The following is a 9874-nucleotide window of genomic DNA, read 5'->3' as shown; positions in this document are numbered from 1 at the left end:
TGTAAGATAATTTAAAATTAGATTTTGCACGTCACATATTAGTACCAAGTTCTCACAACGAGTCATGGAGTGAACCCAATGGCCAAATTTTCTGGCTCCGTCCCTGACACACTTTGATGTTGAACAGTTTGCATTTGAATTAGTTATGATTTCAATTTGCTTTGACGACTTTTTGCAGACCAAAATCAGAACACATGTTTAGATGTCCGGGGCAGAGAATCATTCATAGGAAATAGAGGAATAGAGGTGTTGGGTTCATAGGAAATTGCCTAGAGGTGTGAGCAAAGGAGCCGTACTACAGATGCAACACTATGCCTACTTTATTCAGGCACTAAGTATTCTAATCGCTGCATGCAGGTCTTGCTTCTCTCCCACCCATGCGAAAGGATTTTTTTTTTATTTGGCTTCGGCCATGGCTTGCCTTGGGCCTCCGCCCAAAAATTGGCTCAGATCAGATTGTAGATTCTTGTAAAATGGCCACTGTTTACGAACCTTTCCATAGGAATGTTGTAGTTGATTCCCTTGATCCAAACACCACCGAAGGAACTGAAAACTATGGAATGGACATTCCATTGGAAAGTTTACAAATATTTTAAAGCAAACTGGCCCTCAGATCATGAACTGAGCCCGGCCGTATTATGAGTCCACGAGGATCGTGCAAAACATCAATATTCTACACGTTTCCAACACGCCAGACCAGACCCTTCTGTAGGCCCTTAAGTAGAGTGCACATGTATAGGAGCCCTTCAGTAGCAGTGGCTCTCAGGGATTCTATCGCAGACAGTTTTCCATTCTAGTCCGCCTGATTCTTTTTGAGCGTTGTACATGAAACCCGTGTCACTGTCGGCTCTTCGTGAAAACTAGAGGCTGGGGCGCCACCTGGTGGCGCCTCTTGAGACGGGACTGTGCGCACTTATCTTATATTGACACATTCAATTAACATGTTTGGTCCTCAGTCTCACTCATGTACATCAATATGAGCGTATGCTATAACATCAGGATTTCTTGCTCTCTTTGATGTAGTCATATGAAATATTTACAACCATTCCTTGATGAATCAATAAGAAATAAATAAAATCTGAATAAGCTTACAACAGAATCAATTTCAGTGTGTATATATGATAGGTTGCTCTGCTATCTACAAAACAGAGATGGAAAAGGGAGAGAGAGCTGCCATTAGATGGAAACCTATATAAGAAAGAGGGAGGAACAGGAGTGGGAGCAAAGAAGCTAAGTATAGGTAGACTAAGGGCAGAGATGAAGACCTAGGAGAGGGCGAGCTGCTGCTTCCTGCCGTCGAGCTGCTACTACTTACTGCCATCGTCCTCATCCATCTCTACGTCTCCTCACTTCACACCACCTTGTCACTGACCTTTTTAGGAAAGAGATTTACATAAATTGAGATGGAATCCAGTTGACCTAAGATGTTCAGCAAAACAAACTGTTAGTGAATTTTTCAGAAAAAGAGATGTACATCAAAGTAAGCAGAGCTTCTAGCAAAACTGGGTGTTTTATGTGAGAACAGAACCTGGCAATCTGCATCAAAAAGATATCTTAGCTAGAAATTTAAGCAACACGAGAAGATCACACTTGAGTGGTTATAATTACTTACGGATTCAGATTCTTACTTTTCTTGTAGAGGCCCAATATTCTTTATTACTCGGAGCAAATTTAACTTAAACTAAATATCTAAGAGTAAGCTTTGGTTGATGTATTCTACAGAAGTTCAGTTCAGCGGAAGTACCGATGCAAAGGTCTGAAGCTTTTAGCATTCTATAAAGGCCTTATGATTGTGCAAAAGTTACAGCTATGGGAATTACGTAACCACAAACCAACGGGAGATACAAAGTAACCACCGCCACCTTGTCGAACCCCACTCCGCCGGTCCTCTTCCTCGTCAGCCCTGGCGTAAGATGGTTAACATGGTTAACATCACAAAAGGGCATGGATGTTCCATTGTTTAGTATCTGAAACATGTTTATCCTGAGGATAGTAAAACAAGGCTTTATACCTGTAACAACGAAAGATGGCATTGAAGTCGAGAACTAATGTTTTCACAAAAAAAAAAATAGAACCAAACCTCCTTGACAAAATGCAAGTTACCACTGTGGTGTGTAAACCAAATAAGGAATGCACCATACACAATACACAGAAGATTAACAACAAGTATAAACTGAATAGTTCCATCTGCCTAATGCAAAGAAGCACATTTTTTATATACTTAGCTACATCTCCCAGATTCAGTAACAAACTTATGCACACATAAGCCTTGTTAAATGAAAGTAGTCGCAAAATCATTAATCAGGAGACAAAATAATTTTCTGGAACTTGTGGCATGGTGCACTAAAATGGGCAGCCCGACATCCTCCTTGTGAGATGACACGCAAGAAATGGTAATTTTGTTCCACTATTAGGAAAGAAACAGAGAAATAGCACTCCGAAGAAAGAAAACTAAATGACTAATGTTTATGTGGTGTACAGGCCTCGGTATGCATGCCTCCTGAGACTTATAGCAACAATATCATACAGATATGATGTATCAGGAGCAATTGTTTTCCTCTAGTTACCATTTAATTCATTATTTTGTCCAATCTCAAAATCTGAGATATGCCCGTATCCAACTATTAATAAATTAACTTGCAACTATTGGCACAAAAAAGAAGCAGCTTGATAACAGAAGAGCCCTCAGTTATCCGCTTTTGATGAAGGTCAGCGGGAGCGGGGGCGTGGCGGCGGCCATGCCCGAGCACACGGTGTCCGTGGAGCGGAGGAGGAAAAGACGAGCGAGTGTGGGGGATGCGTGCACCATGGATGGCCTCCTTTCCTCCATGGTCCACCGCCTCCAGGCAATCCACCTCATCGGCCGATCTGGTTGACGGGCAGAGAAAAAAGGAGCACGGCGGCCATGGCGCGGGCGCGATCAAGCAAACTTTTGGAAGAGGCGAACAGAGGCTCCACATTGAACAGACATATACCTGAAAGTGAACATTTGTTGACTCGACAAGTTGAGCTTTGAAGCAGAAATCGTAGATCATGCTACAGAATTAGCTCCTCTGTAGGTCACAAAATTAGCTCCTGTGTATCAAATTTTAGGTAAGTATGTCTTGTATTGTATAAGTCAACATGCTACAAAATTTAAAAAAAAAATTGTAACATGATGCAAAATCAAAGGAGGTGTACAAGGAGGGAAAGGTAGCAATGATATATCTCTACCTAATTTTGAACTTACCTATCAACATAAGACATTTTCTTAATAATGGGTAGATTCTGCAAGCAAACCATTTTTCGCAAGAAAAGGGGCAAAATCAAGCAGTTTACACAACTACAAATGATTTTCAGCCAAGCAGATGAAAGAAGGACAAAAATATCCATGACGAAAAGATATAATTGTTGAAGTTTTCTCTAAGACCATGATATATAATCTATAAAAGTTAAAGTATCTAGTTGTCAGGAAACCTGTCTTTGATATGACTGATGATTGTGAAGATGTAACCTTAGAAACTGCTTCAGTGTCCAAAACAATTCAGATAGATCTATACTCAATTTGTCATTAAGCCTTTTACATGGTTAGTAGAATTCCTTGTGATATATAATGCGACTAATTACTCTCACAGTTAAAACAGGAGATATCAAGTCCAAGGAAGCACATGAAGTCAAGTACAAGCGCGTAATCACTGCCTAATGTTCTTAATTAAAACCAAAATTAGTAAAAGAAAAGTAGCACTGCAGAGGACCTTCAAGTTATATTTCTCATGAGCAGCTTCCAACACTGACACCCCAATAAGAGCATTAATAATCTTTTCATCGCCAGCATTGACACCCCAATAAGAACAAATGTCACAGATATATATCCTGCAAAGTAAATTCCTGTTATTGGTACAGAATTGCCAATGGTGTGATAAAACAATATAAATTTCAACCAAAATAAGGCATTACCCATCAGATATTAAGCAGTAAATCAGCTCAAGAGAAAAGGGCATGGAATCCTGACAAGATGATTAAGTTCCTTTATAAACTGCAGGTACCACAAACTCAAGCCAATACAACGATATGCGAGAATCATGTGGAGATGACGGGAGATGAAATAAAAGGAAACTCATCAGGGTGAGGGAGAAGAACCCGTAGGTCGAGCCGACGCTGTCGGAATCAGCAAAACCAGAGAGGAGGACGACCTCATGTGGACAAAATTTCAACAACAAAAAACTCTGCAAATCTGAAGTATCACAATTAAATTTTTAGTCTGTTGTCTTAATCTGTACATTACATGACAAATGTATAATAGTACCCTACCTTCTTCTAAATGGCTCTTGTGATTTGTTGAGAGTGCAGACCAATGAGATTAGCTTAACTAAATTATCTCGCAATTCCATTAGAGACTACTACAGCAGCAGCAAGAAAGCATCATGGTTCAAGTTATGCAACTACCAACATGTGTTTTATTGAAACAGAAGAAACTTAGCTTAAGTACATCATCTTCCAGCTTCCTTAGAGACTACCAAAATGTGATCTCATGCGAAAAAAGGACAGTAAATTGTTCAGCTTAGTATCATGTTTCAGCTTACACAACTACTCCAAAATGTCAGTCTAAGCCAACGGTTTCAGAAAAAGGATAACGAGAAAGGTCACCCATTCATGTGATTCAGATTCAGCCTACCACAAGGTTGGGGAAGTTAATCGTCATTCACGTTGGCATCATCCGCTGCACCATTTTGCTCCTGCGGTACTGTTTTTTTATCTAGTTTCCTCTGTTATGCTCCAGGCTTCATTTTTTTGCTTTTGAAGATTGCAGATAGCAGAGCAATTAGCTAAAGACCTTAACAATGCAGATCCTAAACCAGCAGTGCTAACTGCGGACCGATGCCAATAAAGTAACTACCAGTATTTTCTTCCCCCGGAAAACCCGCAAACATTTAACATAAGCATCAAATTCGTCACCCAAATTACCCAAAACGCATAAGAACAACAGTTCAGACTTCAGTCTACATGCTACAGCACCCAGCGACAATCAAATTTAAACATCCATAGTGCATACTGTTGAGGAACGTAGCAGAATTTTAAAATTTTCTACGCATCACCAAGATCAATCTATGGAGTCATCTAGCAACAAGGGAGAGGGGAGTGCATCTACATACCCTTGTAGATCGCTAAGTGGAAGCGTTCAAGTGAATGGGGTTGATGGAGTCGTACTCGTCGTGATCCAAATCACCGATGATCCTAGTGCCGAACGGACGGCACCTCCGCGTTCAACACACGTACAGCCCGGGGACGTCTCCTCCTTCTTGATCCAGCAAGGGGAGAGGAGAAGTTGAGGGAAAACTCCGACAGCACGACGGCATGGTGGTGATGGAGCTCATGGTTCTCCGGCAGGGCTTCGCCAAGCACTACGGAGGAGGACGAAGTGTTGGAGGAGGGAGAGGGCTGCGTCAAGGGAAGGGTCCGGCTGCCCTCTCTCTCCCTCACTATATATAGGGGGAAGGGAGGAGGGGGAGGCGCCCTAGGGTTCCCTAGGGAAGGGGAAGCGGACACAGGGGAAACCCTAGATGGGTTTGGGCGCCCCCACCCCGTAGGAAACTTGCCCCCCAAGCCGGGAGGGGCGGCTACCCTAGGGTGGCGCCCCCACCTCTCCTGGTTACGTGAGATGGGGTGGGAAGGGCGCTCAGCCCCTTAGTGGGCTGATGTGCCCTCTCCCCTTGGCCCATAAGGTCCCCAACGCTTGCCGGGGCCTCTGAAACCCCTTTCGGACACGCTGGTACCCCCGGAACAATTCCGGACTCCAATACCCTTCGTCCAATATACCGATCTTCACCTCCGGACCATTCCGGAGCTCCTCGTCATGTCCGGGATCTCATCCGGGACTCCGAACGACCTTCGGTAACCACATACTATTTCCCATAACAACTCTAGCGTCACCGAACCTTAAGTGTGTAGACCCTACGGGTTCGGGAACCATGCAGACATGACCGAGACAACTCTCTGACCAATAACCAACAGCGGGATCTTGATACCCATGATGGCTCTCACATGTTCCACGATGATCTCATCGGATGAACCACGATGTCAATGATTCAATCAATCCCGTATACAATTCCCTTTGTCCAGCGGTATTGTACTTGCCCTAGATTCGATCGTCGGTATCCGATACCTTGTTCAATCTCATTACCGGCAAGTCTCTTTACTCGTTCCATAGCACATCATCCTGTGATCAACTCCTTGGTCACATTATGCACATTATGATGATGTCCTACCGAGTGGGCCCAGAGATACCTCTCCGTTACACGGACTGAAAAATCCCAGTCTCGATTCGTGCCAACCCAACAGACACTTTCGGAGATACCTGTAGTGAACCTTTATAGCCACCCAGTTACGTTGTGACGTTTGGCATACCCAAAGCACTCCTACGGTATCCGGGAGTTGCACAATCTCATGGTCTAAGGAAATGATACTTGACATTAGAAAAGCTTTAGCATACGAACTACACGTTCTTTGTGCTAGGCTTAGGATTGGGTCTTGTCCATCACATCATTCTCCTAATGATGTGATCCCGTTATCAACGACATCCAATGTCCATGGTCAGGAAACCGTAACCATCTATTGATCAATGAGCTAGTCAACTAGAGGCTTACTAGGGACATGGTGTTGTCTATGTATCCACACATGTATCTGAGTTTCCTATCAATACAATTCTAGCATGGATAATAAACGATTATCATGAACAAGGAAATATAATAATAACCAATTTATTATTGCCTCTAGGGCATATTTCCAACAGTCTCCCACTTGCACTAGAGTCAATAATCTAGTTCACATCGCCATGTGATTAACACTCATAGGTCACATCGCCATGTGACCAACATCCAAAGAGTTTACTAGAGTCACTAATCTAGTTCACATCAATGAGTTCTAGGTTTGATCATGTTATGCTTGTGAGAGAGGTTGTAATCAACGGGTCTTTCCATATTCAGATCCCTATGTATTTCGCAAAACTTTATATCGTAGATGCTGCTACCACGTTTCACTTGGAGCTATTCCAAATTATTGCTCCATTATACGTATCCGGTATCTCTACTTAGAGCTATCCCGATAGGTGTTAAGCTTGCATCGACGTAACTCTTTATGTCGAACTCTTTATCACCTCCATAACCGAGAAACATTTTCTTATTCCTCTAAGGATAATTTTGAGCGCTATCTGGTGATCCATTCCTAGATCACCTTTGTACCCTCTTGCCAGACATGTGGCGAGGCATACATTAGGTGCGGTACTTCAGCATGGCATTCCGCATAGAGCCTATGACAAGAGCATAGGAGACAACCTTCGTCCTTCTTCTTTCTTCTGCCGTGGTCAAGCTTTGAGTCTTACTCAACTTCACACCTTACAACTCAGGTAAGAACCCCTTCTTTCACTGATCTATTTTGAACTCCTTCAAAAACATGTCAAGGTGTGCGTTCTTTGAAAGTATCATCAGGCGTTTTGATCTATCTCTATAGATCTTGATGCCCAATATGTAAGCAGCTTTATCCAGGTCTTCCTTTGAAAAACACTCCTCAAACAACCGTTTATGCTTTCCAGAAATTCTACATCATTTCGAATCAACAATATGTAATCCACATATACTTATCAGAAATGTTGTAGTGCTCCCACTCACTTTCTTGTAAATACAAGTTTCTAGCAAACATTGTATAAACCTAAAAGCTTTGATCACTCCATCAAAACATATATTCCGATTCCGAGATGCTTGCTCTAGTCCATAGAGGGATTGCTAGAGCCAGCATACCTTTTAGCATCCTTAGGATCGACAAAACCTTTTATTGTATCAATTACAACTTTTCTTACGAAAACTTGGTAAGAAAACTTGTTTTAACATCCATCTGTAAGATTTCATAATCGAAAAATACAGCTAATGCTAACATGATTCCGACGGACTTAAGCATCGCTACGGGTGAGAAATTCTCATCGTAGTCAACTCCTTGAACTTGTGAAAAGACTTTTTTCCCACAAGTCGAGCTTCATAGATGGTAACATTACCTCCCACATCTGTCTTCTTCTTAAAGATCCATTTATCTCAATGGCTTGCCGATCATCGGGCAAGTTCACCAAAGTCCATACTTTGTTCTGATGCATGGATCCTATCTCGGATTTCATGGCTTCTAACCATTTGTCGGAATACGGGCCCACCATCACTTCTCCATAGTTCGTAGGTTCATTGTTGTCCAACAACATGATATCTAAGACAGGATTACCGTACCACTCAGGAGTAGTACATATCCTTGTCGACCTATGAGGTTCGATAGCAACTTGATCCGAAGCTTCATGATCACTATCATTAACTTCCTATTCAACAGACGTAGGCGCCATAGAAAACATCTTTCTGTGTTGCATCACTCTCTGGTTGAAGTAAAGGTTTAACAACCTCATCAAGTTCTATCTTCCTCCCACTCAATTCTTTCGAGAGAAACTCCTTCTCGAGAAAGGACATGTTCTTAGCGACAAACAATTTGCCCTCGGATTTGAGATAGAAGGTATACCCAACTCTCACCCTTGGGTATCCTATGAAGATGTGTTTGTCCGCTTTGGGTTCGAGCTTCTCCGGCTGAAGCCTTAAGCATCGCAGCCCCAAACATTAAGAAACGACAACTTTGGTTTCTTGCCAAACCAATGTTCATATGACGTCGTCTCAACGGACTTAGATGGTGTCCTATCTAAAGTGAATGCAGCTGTCTCTAATGCATACCCTCAAAATAATAGCGGTAGATCGGTAAGAGACATCATAGATCGCACCATATTTCATAAGGTTTGATTATGACGTCCGGACACACCATTACCCTATTGTGTTCCAGGTGGCTTCAACTATGAAACAATTCCACAATGTCTTAAGTGATTGCCAAACTCATAACTCAGAAAATCCCCTTTTGATCAGATCGTAGGAACATGATCTTATTGTTATGATGATTCTTAACTTCACTTTGAAATCGCTTGAACTTTTCAAACGTTTTAGACTTGTGCTTCATTAAGTAGATATACCTATATCTACCCAAATCGTCAGTGAAGATGAGAAAATAGCAATATCCACCGCACGCTTCAATTCTCATTGGATCACACGCATCAGCATGCATGATTTCCAACAAGTCACTTGCCCGTTTCATTGTACCTGAAAACGGGGTCTTAGTCATCCTGCCCATGAGGCATGGCTCGCATGTGTCAAGTGATTCAAAATCAAGTGACTCCAAACATCCATCAATGAGTTTCTTCATGCATCTTACGCCAATATGACCTAAGCGGCAGTGCCACGAGAAAGTGGTACTATCATTATTAACTCTACATCTTTTGGCGTGAACATGTGTATTACCATGACCGAGATTCAATGAACCATTCACATAGGGTGCATGACCATGAAAGGTATCATTCATGCAAATAGAATAACCATTATTCTCTAACTTGAATGAATGACCGTATTGCAATGAACATGATCTAATCATATTCATGCTCAACGTAGACACCTGATAACATTTATCTAGGTTCAATAATAATCACGAAGGCAGATGGAGCGTGCGATGGTGATCTCATCAACTTTGGAAACACTTCCAACACACATCGTCACCTCGCCCTTAGCCAGTCTCCATTTAGTCCGTAGCTTTTGCTTCAAGTCACCAATAATAGCAACTGAACCGGTATCCAATACCCAGGTGCTACCAGGAGTACTAGTGAGGTACACATTAATAACACGTATATACTTTGTTGAAGTTGCCAGCCTCCTTATCTACCATGCATTTGGGGTAATTCCGCTACCAGTGATTGTTCCCCTTACAATAGAAGCACTTAGTCTCAGGTTTGGGTTCAACCTTGGGATCCTTCACTGGAGTGGCAATTGGTTTGCCA

The 9874-nt window shown here is 42.2% G+C and overlaps 1 long non-coding RNA gene across 3 annotated transcripts; it reads right to left on the bottom strand.

The window, feature by feature from the left end:
• Nucleotides 1–220: 220 nt before the first annotated feature.
• Nucleotides 221–4079, bottom strand: LOC123059328 (uncharacterized). 3 transcript variants are annotated; one of them, XR_006427420.1, is made up of 4 exons: nucleotides 3735–4079; nucleotides 2976–3075; nucleotides 1821–2868; nucleotides 221–1419 (listed from the first exon to the last, which is right to left on the bottom strand). It is a non-coding gene; the product is annotated as an uncharacterized lncRNA (long non-coding RNA). The 3 variants fall into 3 exon arrangements; XR_006427419.1 differs by having other exon boundaries at nucleotides 221–2868; nucleotides 3735–3852; nucleotides 3937–4079; XR_006427418.1 differs by having other exon boundaries at nucleotides 221–2868.
• Between the last annotated feature and the right edge of the window lie 5795 nt (nucleotides 4080–9874).

Source organism: Triticum aestivum, chromosome 3A, assembly GCF_018294505.1.
Source record: "Triticum aestivum cultivar Chinese Spring chromosome 3A, IWGSC CS RefSeq v2.1, whole genome shotgun sequence".
NCBI classification, from domain to species: domain Eukaryota; kingdom Viridiplantae; phylum Streptophyta; class Magnoliopsida; order Poales; family Poaceae; genus Triticum; species Triticum aestivum.
Note: the sequence above shows the minus strand (reverse complement) of the source record. Positions and strands in the feature narration are given on the sequence as shown.